The sequence below is a fragment of the Alexandromys fortis genome, unplaced genomic scaffold (genome assembly GCF_014885135.2).
Source record: "Alexandromys fortis isolate MF-2015 unplaced genomic scaffold, M_Fortis_MF-2015_v1.1 scaffold_29, whole genome shotgun sequence".
Lineage (NCBI taxonomy): Eukaryota > Metazoa > Chordata > Mammalia > Rodentia > Cricetidae > Alexandromys > Alexandromys fortis.
The window spans coordinates 12334443-12348665 of NW_026067891.1; positions in this window are offsets into that span (position 1 = coordinate 12334443).

The following is a 14223-nucleotide window of genomic DNA, read 5'->3' on the forward strand; positions in this document are numbered from 1 at the left end:
CAATCAAGAAAATCTCTTACAGATCTACCCACCAGTCAATCAGATCTGGGCAATTCCCCCAAGTGAGACTCTCTTCCCAAATAATTCTCAGTTGTATCAAACTGACAATAAAAACAGACCATCATAGATGAAGAGAAAGAGAAAGGTGTTTTTTGGATGACGAGAAGAGAGCCTTAGGGACATAGTGAGAACAGAGAAAGAAAACAAAGCAAAACAAAAAAGCCTTACAGACTTAAGAGAAGTTGAGCCGGCTCCAAGGTCAGCATGGGATACTGCCAGAGTTTGAAGAGGACTTCCAGAAACAGGGAAATCGCCATTTTTGAGGCTTTTTTCTTGATAATTGGAAGATGGTAAGGCAGGCCCTGGTTCTTAGTCCCTTATGGGATTAACAGTTTATAAAGTAACCCAGCATGCTTTTTGCTTTTGGCAAAATTTGCTAGATGTATAATAATTGAATCTTTGGCTGATGAGAATGCCAACATAGAATGCAAAAGGATCCTTGACCCTTTAAAGATCAGATAACCACACATGGATAAATGGGTGTTGCATACAATGAATGTCAAGACGCTTGACTATGGTACTGAAGCTTTGGTAGGAGAAACAATTTCCAACTGTTTCAAATGTTTTAATTGTGGTAGAATGGGACATCTGAGAAGGGATTGTAGACAAGGGATTCCCAGGAATAATGTCTCCCCTGAGAATGGCAGAAATAGGAGGACTCAGCCTTCAAGTATATGTAGGAGGTGTGGCAAAGGTCAACATTGGACCAATGAATGTAGGTCAATGACAGATAGACAATGCAACCCTTTATCATTGAGAAACATCATGGGGGTCCTCTTGTAGGCCCCCATGATGAATGTAGTTCAGCCATTCCCAGTTACTATGGAGAACATGTCTCACCAGGAAAATTAAAAAATCCAATTTCTGCTGTTAACAATACTGGTCTGAATGTGGAGGATGAGTCAAAAACTCCAGTAGGACATAGGAAATGTATATTCTGGCAGACTTCTATAAATGATCAGAGACCAAAGCTAAGAGTGTATATAAATGGCATTTTTATTGAAGGCTTATTAGACACGAGTGTGAATGTAAGTATCATTACTTCAGAATCTTGGCATTTGAATTAACCTCTTCAAGAGGCAGATGTTAAGTTCCTGGGAATTGGAGCCCTATCTTGGGTAAAATAAAGCATGAGATGGGTTGAATGAATAGGGCCAGAAGGGCAAATAGGAAGATTGTGGCCATATATAGCCATATTGCAGTGAATTTATTGGGTCATGACCTATTGCAGCAATGGAATACCGATATTAACATTCCTGCAGCCCCAAAAACTTATGCTTCTGAGGAAAATATTAGAATATATTATAGATGATAGACACCAGCAATTCAGGCTGTATAAGAAAGCAAAACAATTGATAAACCTTCAGAGGTACCAATAGCCCTATCTTTAAAATGGTTAACCGAGAAACCAATATGGGTTAACCAGTGGCCTCTAGCTGAGGAAAATTTGAAGGCTTTAGAACAGCTGGTACAAAAGCAACTAGGTGCTTGACATATAGAAGAATCTACCAGACCTTGAAATTTTCCTGCGTTTATTGTTAAAAAGAAATCTGGAAAATGGAGAATGGTGACAGATCTAAGAGCTGTAAATAAGGTTATTCAACCTATGGGCCCTCTATAATCTGGAATTCCTCTGTCCTCTCTATTACCAAAGGGATGGCCTCTCATAGTTATTGATTTAAAGGACTGTTTCTTCACTATACCTTTACAAGAAAAGGATAGAGAAAAGTTTGCCTTCACAGTGTCTACTTATAATAATTCTCAGCCTACTAGAAGATATCAATGGATTATCCTCCCACAGGGAATCCTCAATAGCCCCACTCTGTGCCAATACTTTGTCAGTCAGCCATTGGAAATAATATGTAAACAATTTCCTAAGTCTATAATCTACCATTACATGGATGACATTTTGTTATCTGATTCAAATACAGATACTTTAGAAAAGATGTTTGAAAAAGTAAAGAAAGTCTTGCCTTAATGGGGATTACAAATTGCTCCTGAAATGATTCAAAGAGGAGATTCTGTTAGTTGCCTAGGTTACAGAATAGGCTTACAAAATTTAAACCTCAAAAGGCACAAATTAGGAGAGACCAGTTTCGGACTCTTAATGACTTTCAAAGATTATTAGGAAACATTTCCAGTCTACAACTGGCTTTTGGGAATAACACCCCATCTAAAAATTCATTTAAACTAAACCTTAGACGGTGATAAGGATTTAAATAGCCTCAGATAATTAACAGCTAAAGCAGAAAAGGAATTGACAATTGTTGAGGAGAAATTACAGGAGGCACATGTGGATAGGGTAAATCCAAATCTTAACTGTATTCTAGTCGTATTGCTTTCCAGAATTTCTCCTACAGGAATTTTAATGCAGAGGGATGATGTCATCTTAGAATGAATTTTTTCTACCACATAAACCATGTAAAAAATTAAAAACTTATGTGAAAAAGGTCTCTGAATTAATTATAAAAGGTAAATTGAGACTTTGTCAGTTAGCAGGTATAGACCCAGCAGAGATTATAGTGCCTTTTACTGCTGAAGAAATAAAAAAGTTATGGGAAGACAATGAACCCTGGCAAAGGGCTTGTGCTAATTTTTTGGGAGAAATTAATAAGCAATTATCCCAAAAGCAATAGACTTAACCTTATAAAGAGAACTTCTTGGATTCTTCCCCAAATTGTACATGATGCACCAATAACTGGAGCCAATACATTTTATACTGATGCTAATAAATCACAGAAGGCAGGTTACAAATCAGAATAATTAAGTAAGGTGGAACAAAGCCCTTATAGTTCTGTCCAGAAGGCAGAATTATATGCCATTCTTATGGTGCTAAGGGATTTTAAAGAACCTCTCAATATAGTTACTGCTTCATAATATGCAGAAGGAGTTGTCTTGCATATTGAAACTGCTAAATTTATACCAGATGATATGAAATTAACTTCATTATTTATCCATGAGCAAGATATAATCAGGAATAGGCTTTGTCCTATATACATAACACATATCTGATCCCATATGGGTCTGCCAGGTCCTCCAGTACAAGGTAATGCAGAAATTGATCAATTATTGATAAGATGTGTATTGAAGGCCTCTGAATTTCATAAAAAAATCATGTCAACAGCAAAGGTTTAAAGAAAGAGTTTTCTATTACATGGCAACAAGCTAAGAAGATTATAAAGAGATGTCCTACTTGCTCTTCCTATAATTAAACACTGTTGCCTGCAGGGAGTAACCCTAAGGGTACTCAAAGGGATGAAACATGACAGATGGATATGTTTCACTTTGCAGAATTTGGTAAATTAAAATATGGACACCATACTATAGACATGTACTCAGGTTTTCAATGGGCAATTGCCTTGAGCTTGGAAAATGCTGATTCAGTAATCACACATTTATTAGAAGTTATGGCCATCATGGACATTCCTGCACAAATAAAGACAGACAATGGTCCAGTGTATGTATCTAAAAAAAATGAAACGTTTTTTTGCCTATTACAATATAAAGCACATTATAGGTATACCAAATAATCCTACAGGTCAGGCAGTTATAGAAAGGTCAAATCATACTATAAAGGATTTGAACAACAGAAAGGGATAGAAAATACCTCCAGAAATAGATTGTATATTGCTTTATTAACCTTGAATTTTCTTAACATTAATGAGAAAGAAACAACAGCAGCAGTAAGGCATTGGATAATGGAAAAAATTCCGAATTGAATCAACCAGTATACTTCAAGGATGTGTTGACCTCACAATAGAACCAGGAGATGTGTTACATTGGGGAAGGGGTTTCACTCTTGTTTCCATAGGAGAAGAAAATTATGGATGCCATCAAAATTAATAAAGTTCACTTTGAAAAGGAGAAGCCTATTTAAACAGAGAAATGACAGCTCATCCACAATGGTGAAAACCATACAAGTGGTAAGGAAAGTAATAGAGGGTTGGGGCAGGGTTCTGCTCTTATCTTTACAGAAAAATACACATCATCAAAAATTCAAGTAACCCTGGATGTTTGAATGCTGACAGAAGGAAAAATAACTATCCACTAAGAATCATCTAGAAAATGGAATATGGATTATAAATCCAGATATGGGTTACACTTACATTTACACACACACACACACACATTAATAAATTCAGCTGGTTTTGGAGTTGGACAATGATTCTGTACTTCTCTAAATCCAAGTGTGGTGTTAAAAGGAGCATTCAAAGTTTTTGTCTCATATCGGGAGCCATTTGATATGGAACAGAAGGAAGACTTTAGGAAAAATTTTACTTTCTCCATGCCTATTTAGTCTATATTGTATTCTTCATTGAATGTATGCTTATATGAATGATGTTTAAGTTTTCCATGATGAAAAATAGATTTTCCTACAGATCCTTTTCCTGCAGCAATCTTTGAAGTTTCCAGGAAGAAGATGGGGCCCCACAGCAACAACTCCACATAGTTGAGATGACATTGTGGTACTGACAGTGCTACTATAAGACCACTTTTTTGGGTACCAGCTGCTGAATGGTTCACCTCATGTCATTCTAGCCAGAACTCCAAATAAGAACTTTGAAGAAAAAAAAAAAAAGAAAGAAAGAAACCCTATCGACTGCTTGGAAATTGTTTGCAACTATACTAGACAGTAATTTTGAAATTTAACCATCACTTTACTTCTGCAGGATCCCATTAAGAGAACATTGCCCCCATGACAGCAGGAAGCAATTCTAGAGGATGACACCACCATCCCCAAAACATTTGTCCTTAGAGTTGAGAACACTGTTTAGGGGTTGTTGATAATTGTACTAGATAGAGGGTTGGGGTGAAAATTATGTTTGTTCAAAAAATGGGGGATAATAATAGTGGGGTAATAAGGTGAATACTTGTGAATTATTATTTGTGGATAGTTTATATTACATTGGTATAGTTTTTGTATATTGATATAAGTTCAAATTATATTTGTTATTTTTGTTTACATTATTTGTACACCTATGCGATGTTATTCTGTCAGATTATATATATGCATGTTTCTACCTCTGTTGGGGACATTTTGTATATTGATACTACTTTTTAAAATTTTTTTTGTATTTATTTATTTTATTATGTTTACAATGTTCTGTCTGCATGTATGCCTGCAGGCCAGAAGAGGCACCAGACCTCATTACAGATGGTTGTGAGTCACCATGTGGTTGCTGGGAATTGAACTCAGGACCTTTGGAAGAGCAGGCAATGCTCTTAGCCGCTGAGCCATCTCTCCAGCCCCTATTGATACTACTTTTAGGATATATTTTCATATTGCATTATATATTACTCTTACCTCTGAACAAGATACTTATAGATTTTTTATATTTTAAGGTCATTGTCCTCATTTGTTGCACATTTGTTTACAGATTATTTAATATTCTGACATGAAGTTTTAGTCTTTAAGTTATACAGGTATTAAACATTATAGGTCAATAGTTGTTCATGTTTGTTGTACATACAGTCAGATCAATTAGGTTCTTTAGATACAGAGAGACTGTATTCTGCCTAGATAGGTAATCTTCAACCACTTCAAGGATCTGTGGAACATAGCATTTAAATAACTTAGGGTTCTGTTGACATGAGACATGATTGCTCCTGACAGCACCAATCTATTCCAGAGAGAATATTGAGCACTGAAGATATTCTAGTCAGTGTTTGTTTTCTTGTTGGCACAATTGGTCTTTGGGCAAGAAACTTCCCATACCTTAACCCCTGACAAAGTACATGGTATCCAGAAATGGATAAGCAGGACACAAGGAAAAAGACTGTCAAATCTTGCCAAGACAGGGTAAGACGGTTCTGAAAATTTTCCTGCCTTTGAAAATGGTCTGTCAATTACACTAGGCCTTAGCCAAAGTTGCTTGCTTCAACATTGTAAAATGAGACTCTGGGTGATTGCTCAGGTAGCTAATTGTCTCTGTCAAATATTGCTTGCTTTGGAAGCAACTCTTATACAGGAAAATATTTAATTGTGATAGCTTTCTTACAGTTCAGAGGTTTAGTCTATTATCGGCATGGTATGACATGGTAGAGTTCAGGCAATCATGGTGCTAGAGAAGTAGCTAAGTATCCATCTTGCAGGCAACAGGAAGTGGTATATCTTACAGAGGGCAAACTTGTACAGCCACTATGAAATCAATCTACCTCAAGACCTGGCTACACCACTCTTGGACATATACCCAAAAGATGATCCATCCTACTGCAAGGGCATTTGCTCAAACACATTATGTTTATGTGACTTTATTCATAATAGCCAAATTGGAAGTGACATGGATATCCCTCAACTAAAGAATGGATAAATAAAACATGATGCATTTATACAATGGACTATTCATAATAGCCAAACTGGAAATAACATAGATATCCCTCAACTAAAGAATGGATAAATAAAACATGATGCATTTATACAATGAACTATCACTCAGCTGTTAAAAAAATGGCATCATGAAATTACAGGCAAATGGATGTAACTAGAAAAAAATTCATCCTGAGTTTGGTAACCCAGACTCAGAAAGACAAATACAGCATGGGTTCACTTCTAAGTGGATATTAGCTGGTAAGTAATTAATTAAGCTGCAGTCCACAGATCCAGACAGGTTAGGTAAAGAGAAGGGCTCTAGGTGGGAGAAGGCATGGGTCTCCTGGGACTGTGGATTAGAAAAGCAGTGAAGTGCTTTAAGTGTTGCTTAATGGGCCATACCAGTAGGAGCATGGAAGACAGCGGTGTTGAATGCGACTTGATGAACTAGAGGGCTGACTCAAGAGGTTAAAGAGGAGAAGAATTTTAGTATGTTGCCTAGAGATCATTCTTTTGATTTTGGTGAAAAAAAGTGGCTGTCTTTTGCCCTTGTCCAAAGTCTGTCTGAGGCTAAAGTGAAGAGTATTGGATTAATTCCACTAGCAGAGGAAATCTCAAAACAGCCTCATATAGACTTCATTTTGTGGTTAATAGTGTTAATTCTAATGAAGATATATAATGAAAATGAGCAAGCTGAGCAAGGAAAAATATTTGAGGAGAAAAGGAGCACAGGGAGTGAAATGGAGCTAAGTCCTATGTTCAAGGAGACAACGATTAAGAAATGGAATAAATGGAGTGACCTCAGGGCAAGATCCCATCCAGCTAAGTTTCTCATTTTTAAAAAGGAATTAAAGAAAAGTTTAGAGCCAATTGTGGTACACACCTTTAATTCCAGGACTCAGAAGGCAGACACTGGTGGATCTCTGAGTTTGAGGCCAATCTGGTCTAGATCCTATTTCAGGACAGCTAAGCTTAGGCAGTGAAGGACAGAAAGCTGGCAAAGATGTAACTGAACAAGGGAACCATGTTCCTGCCCCAGCAAGCAGCAGAACTTGGCAGCTTCAGCTCTATGGTTCTGGAGTTAAGGACAGAAGAAAGGTGCTATGGAATTTACCCCTAAGGAAAGTCAGTCAGGCCAGGTGTGTGTCAGGGGTATCCCTGAATGGAGGCCATTGCATGAAGCTATGAAATTGAAGCCTGGATTGCCTTGGAGACCACAAGATATTAGAGATACCAGATCTGTTGGGATTCCTATCAAGGAAAGCTACTAACAGTGAGTGGAGCCAGAGAAAGAAGCGTGCTGCAGTCAACAAAGTCTTTTTGTGTTTCTTAATCTTTTTCTTTTGCAGTTTTTAAACATTTTTCTTTGTTCTGTACATTGAGAGTTTTGATTATTATGCTGAAAGGGAACTTCCTTTTCGGGTCCAATCTATTTAGTGTTCTGTATGATTCTTGTACAGGCATCTCTTTCTTTGGGTTAGCATTCCTCTATGATTTTGTTGAAAATATTTCGGAGGTCTTTGAGCTGGGATTCTTTTCCTTCTTCTATTCCTATTATTATTATATTTAGTCTTTTCATAGTGTCCCAGAGTTCCTGGATGTGTTGTATCAGAGATTTTTTTAGACTCAACATTTTCTTTGACCAATGTATCCATTTTTTCTATTACTTCTTTCTCATCTATCTCTTGAGTTCTGTTGGTGACACTTGTCTGTGTAGTTCCTGTTTGCATTCCTAAATGTTTCACTTCCAGAATTCCCTGTTTGTGTTTCCTTTATTGCTTCTAGTTCCATTTTCAGATCTTGAACAGTTTTATTCATTTCCTTCAACTGCTTGTTTTTGTTTTGGCTTTCGTTAAGGCAGTGGTTCTCAACCTAACCCTTTAATACAATCCTCATTCTGTAGTGACCCCCAACTATAAAATTATTTTGCTACTTCATAACTGTAATTTTGCTAGTTATGGGCAACCCCTGTGAAAGGGGTCATGACATGCAGGTTGAGAACTGCTGCTTTAAGGGGTTTATTCAGTTCCTCCAATTGTTTGTTTGTATTTTCCTGACTTTCTTTGAGGGATTTAATTTTTTATCTTTAGGAACTTCTTTTATCTTCATATAGTTGGTTTTAAGGTCTTTTTCTAGTGTTTCAACTATGTTGGAATATTCAGGACCTGCTGTGGTAATAGCTGAGCTCTGGTGGTGGCTTATTGCCCTGAATGTTATTGATCGTATTTTCTTTTTCTCTTTCTTTCTTTTTCTTTTTCTTTTTTTCTTTTTGGTTTTTCGAGACAGGGTTTCTCTGTAGCTTTGGAGCCTGTCGTCCTGGAACTAGCTCTGTAGACCAGGCTGGCCCCAAACTCACAGAGATCCACCTGTCTCTGCCTCCCGTGTGCTAGGATTAAAGGCGTGTGCCACCACTGCCCAGCTATTGCTCGTATTTTCACATTGGTGTCTAGGCATCTGTTTTAGAGGTGACTATAGGTGCTAATTTCTGGGTTTGTCTTTGTCCGGTGGGTGTTTGTTCCTTGGTTTCTGTTTCCTCTCTGGATTTCTAGAGAATGTGTTGACTGTGTGTTGCTGACTTTTCTGGCTCATTCATGGGGAATTCTTGCTGGTGTTGGAGGCATGGGGGGTGTAGAGTTGGGTGGGGAATGGTGTGTTGCAGCACTAGAGGCGATCCTGAGGATCAGGTCTGGGGGAACAGAGAGAAGGCAGAAGGTCCACACAGCCTACCGGGTCTTCTGGCAGGCATTGCCTGTAGTTGAGTCCACCTGAATTGGGGACTGGGATATAAGGATGAGGTAGGAAGGGAAAGCAAGTGAGAGGAGGGGTCTTGTGGGATCTACAGGAGGCTACAGCTGTGTTCTGTTGTAATGCTAGGGGTGACCCTGAGGATTGGGTCTAGGGGAACAGAGGGGATTGTAATTTTTGTTTTGTCTTTTGACACAGCATAGTCTGGAACTCATAATATAGACCAGGCTGTCCTTGAACTCACAAAGATCTTCCTGCTCCTGCTTCCAAAGTACTGGAATTAAAGATGTGCCCCACAATGCACAGCTCAACTTCTAGCTTCTGGTCCTTGCTCCTCCACTTTCTGAATGCTGAGGATTATAGGCATGCATCCCCATTTGAGGCTTTATGTCGCGCTGAGGATAAACCTGCACTTCCTGTATGCTAGGCAAGCATGCTACCCATTAAGTTACATCCCTAACCAAGAACTTCATTCGTTTTTATAGCTGAGCAAGGTTCTGTTAAGTGTGTGTGTAGTGTATGTGAGTGCGTGTGTTTATGTGTGTATACCGAATTTTATTTATCCATCCATTCATTGATGGACACCTTGTTTTATTTTTCTTGGCTAAACAGTCTTATTTTCTTTTTTTAAAAAAAAATTTTGTACGTGTGTGCATGTTCACACGAATGTGGGCACATGTGTATGAATGCATGTGTGTGAGCATGTGCCGGGAGGCCAGAGTTGGTGCCAGATGTATTATTCCATCACTCTCCATCTTATATTTTGAGGCAGGCTCTCTCTTGCACCCAGAGCTCACTGATTTTTCTAACCAGCTAGGTTTTTTTTTTTGTTTGCTACTTTTTTTTTTTTTTTTTTGCAGGGATTCCCTGTCTCTGCCTTCTGTGTTCTGGCATCCAAGACAGACTTCAACAACCACTCAGCATATGTAAAGGTCTGGGGACCTGAACTCCAACCTCACCCTTGCAGCACAAATGGTTTACCCACTGAACCATCTCCACAGCGCCCAGTTCTATTTTTCACAGAGGACAGAGATCACGGACCAGTGGCTCCCTGTCACCATCTTCCACAAAGTGTCACATCTCAGAGGCCTCCATAACTCACATGGGAGTGCTGCCAGGACCAGTCCACTCCTATTGGCACAGAGCATGACAGACACGAACCCCGATAAGCCAGCATCCATTTGTCATTGGGTTTCTGTGATTACCCTTGGGACTTGGGGCTGTATCTGGGGAGGAGACCGTGAACAAGGCTGGACAGGACACACTGAGATTTGAGACCAAACTCTGATCCCACCTGGGGAAACCCAAGATCTGTATTCACACAGCTTTCTCAGAATTCAGATCAACTTTGCTTCACTACAAAGGGTGAGTCAATGCCATGATGCCGACCACAGAGACTCAGTAGCTATACTGTCTGCCCCAGGTCTTTCATCCCGGCCCCAGGGCTAGGTGCACACTGCCAAGCACTTCCAGGTTGAGTTTTCATTTCTCAGAACCATGATGCACAGGATTCTTCATTTTAATTCTTTTGGGAAAACTCCAACTGCACAGCGAGAGTTTGAGAGATGGAGCCAGGCACAGCCACTTCTGAAGAAGGCTACCACATCCAAGGACCTTCCCATCTGTAGTCTAGGGACTTCCACTCATGGAAGTCCAGCAGAAACCAAGCATCCTTTAGAAGTTCATGAGGCAGGGCTTTCCAGCCCCATGTGGGAAGCTGAACCACAGAAGGGAAGGAGAGGCTGGGAGAGAGGGACTCACTCTCAGGGCAGCTCGTGCTTCCTTCCCAGCTGCCCGTTCTCCAGTTCACACCTGAGGTGAAGTGGATCTGGTAGCAGACGGCACTATCAGCATGAATGAACCCTCACTCTCCAGGACTCAGCCTGGAATCCAACCTAGTTGTGTGACTGAAATGTCCTTCACAGGCTCAGAAGTTAAAAACTATTTTCCAGTCGATGATGCTGCCTTAGGAAGCTATGGAATCCTTAGGAACTGGGGTCCTACTAACAAAAATAGGTAACTGTGAGCCTGTGAAGGTTACACCTACCCTCGCTTCCTGTCTGTCTGTCTGTCTGATTCATGATCTACCATGATGAGAACATCCTCCTTCACATGTTCCCACTGCTGGGAGCTGAGCTTCCCTGCATATTCCCACCACGATGGACTGAAACCACATCAGAATGAATTCTTTCTCCTTTTAAGGCATTGCTGGCAGATGTGTTGTCATGGCAACACAAAAGCAACCAATACAGGCCTCCTACATAATGAACTCCAGGCACAATTCATCTTTAGTGGCTGTCCCTGAGATTTATCAAGCCTTGTTCCGGCCTATAGACTTTGCCTGGTGTGCCTGTCACGTGCCCTGGAAGGCTCCGTACATGCTGGCTCTTTCATACCCCTCAGATGGCAGCTGTGATGACATCTTCTAGAGTACACAGTTGGTGCCCTTCCAAGACCTCCTAGCTCTCAGAATTCTCATGTCCACAGGTGTCTTAGACTCAAAGAACTTTCTGTACCCTCCAGATGCTAGCAGACTTGGCAGCAGTGTCCAGGGGCACCATGGTGGTATGGCCCCAGGAACATTCCATCAACTCACAGGAGCTAGTGTTCACATTATGGGTCCCCTCAACTTTTGGCAGGTGGGGGACATTCTGAGGCTCATGTTCTACAACCTCCCTTAGGTCCGTGGGAGGCTGTGTTCTCACCATGGACATGCTCAATGTATGTTCCAGTGCCTCCTTCCCTGCCCCGCATTCCATCTCCCTCCCAGAGCTTCCTATGATGCTTACATCCTGGCCCAACAGTTGCTTCTACAATAATCTTCATCAAGACATGTCCTTAGAGGTCTGTCCTGCCTACCACCTCTGCGGCATGATGAAGCGTGGTCCCTGAACATGAGATGTTCATATCCTAACATTGCAGAATGTGGCTTTACTTTGAAAAGGGATCTTTCCAGATGTATTTGAAAACCTGTTTGCAGGTGCACACAATGTGTGGCTGCAGCTGCACATGTCCCAGAGCACTAAGAATGAGACCATCACATGTGTAGATCTCCACTGCAATGTTGAAAGTTCTCCTGGCGGGACATGGTGGTGCGTACTGTGATCCCAGCACCCAGGAAGTGGAGGCTGGAGGACCAGGAGTTCAAAAAAGTCATTCAGAGCAGGAGTCTGGGTAATTTCCACTCTGGGGCTATTATGAGTAATTCTGCTTGGAACGTTCCCTAACCCTAACCCTAACCCTAACCCTAACCCTAACCCTAACCCTAACCCTAACCCTAACCCTAACCCTAACCCTAACCCATCCCCCTTTCAGGAGAGAGACAGAATCTCAGATAGCCCAGAACTTCTTTGAACTCATGTTGCTCAGGCTGTCCTAAACCTCTGATTGCCCCGGGTCATGTGTGAAGGGCGTGAGGACACTGTTGAGGCCTGACAACAACTTCGTGGAGCCCTTTCTCTCTTCTACCTTTATGTGAACCCCAGGGATTGAACTCAGGTCGTCAGGCTTGTAGGACTGTCGCTTTTCCAAAGCCCACTTTGTATTTTTCTTTCTCAGTGCAGTGGACTGAACCCAGGGCCTCGCACATGCTATGCCAACACTCTGTTACTGAGCAATAGCCTTGCCTTTTGGTATAGTTTTCAAAAATTTACAAAATATGTTTTCCAAAGCCTTTCTGAATTTTCTAGATTCATACTTCCTATGTAGCTGAGGACGTCCTTGAATTCCTGATCCTCCTGCCTCTACCTTCCCAAGTAAGAACTTTAAAGGCATACAGCACCATGCCTAGGGCTGAATTCAGGGTTTCATTCATAATTGCTAATCACTGTCAACTGAGTTACATCCCAGCCCCAACTAATTTGTGTGCGTACATGGTGTGTGTGTGTGTGTGTGTGTGTGTGTGTGTGTGTGTGTGTGTGTGAATTCATTCCCTGGCTGTTTACACATACAAATAATTTATATGCACATGCATACCCAGTGAAGCCCCAGATCTCACTGCTGGTACATGGTGTGCTCCTAGCACTGGGAAGACTGAAGCAGACCAAGCCCAGCCTGAGCTAAGGGTAAAACGCAGAGTCATAGACCCAGTACCCAAAAAACAAACCAGGACGCTGCCAGCACCCAGAAGCTCCTGTGAGTGTCTGTCCTCTCCCCATCCCCCATGGCTGCCCCTATTCCAGGAGGACCAGAGTCCTGCCTCCCAGAAACTCCTGTGAGTGTCTGTCCTCTTCCATCTCCCACAGCTGCCCCTATTCCAGGAGGACCAGAGTCCTGCCTCCCAGAAACTCCTGTGAGTGTCTGTCCTCTCCCCATCCCCCCATGGCCACCCCTATTCTAGGAGAACCAGAGTCCTGCCTTCCAACAGCATAGTCTCGGTTTTTTTCTTCCAGAAATTGAGTATCTCACATCCCCATCATCCACAGCTGACTTGCAACCTCCCAGTACTGGGTTCCATCAGTGGTTGGGGTTCAGAGAATGTCTGCCACAGCTTCGGGTGTGAACCCTGCTTCCCACTGGCTCTCCGTTTCTCTCCAATTTGTATAGCAGGACTAACCAGAGAAGCCTCCAAAATGAAATGAAACTCCTTCTGGCCCTCATGATCTTTTCTTCTCTCTCTGCCCTGTGGGAGGAGGCAGGTAGGCCAAGGAGGCTGCGCAGACAGCTGCCAGAGAGAAGTGGGGCCTGGACTGGAGCCAGGAACTCTCAGAGTCCTAGGGTTTCCTCTCGCAGCTCCTTGAGGCTTTCCACCTGTGGGGGCTTTCCAGAGGTGCTCGACCAGGAAAGAAGTGTTTTTCAGCTCTGACTTTGAGCTCCTGCTCTCACCTCGAAATCTAGAGCAGGACCGCTAGTCTAGGCAGTGGCTTTCCTCACAGGTATTTGGGCCAGGGTGCTCACAGTGACTACAGTCCCATGGCCCTGAAGATTGCCAGGCCTGCCCATGTGGAGGAATCCTAATGACTTAAGTATAGCCTGAGGCATGACAGAGTGCCTTCTCAGGACAACTTTAGGACACAGGGGGGCATGGACTAGCCTTCTTGTCCTCCAGAGGAGATCATTCCCTTCTCCAAACTCTTTTCCTTACATAATGTCCTCAAGAGAGCAGGACT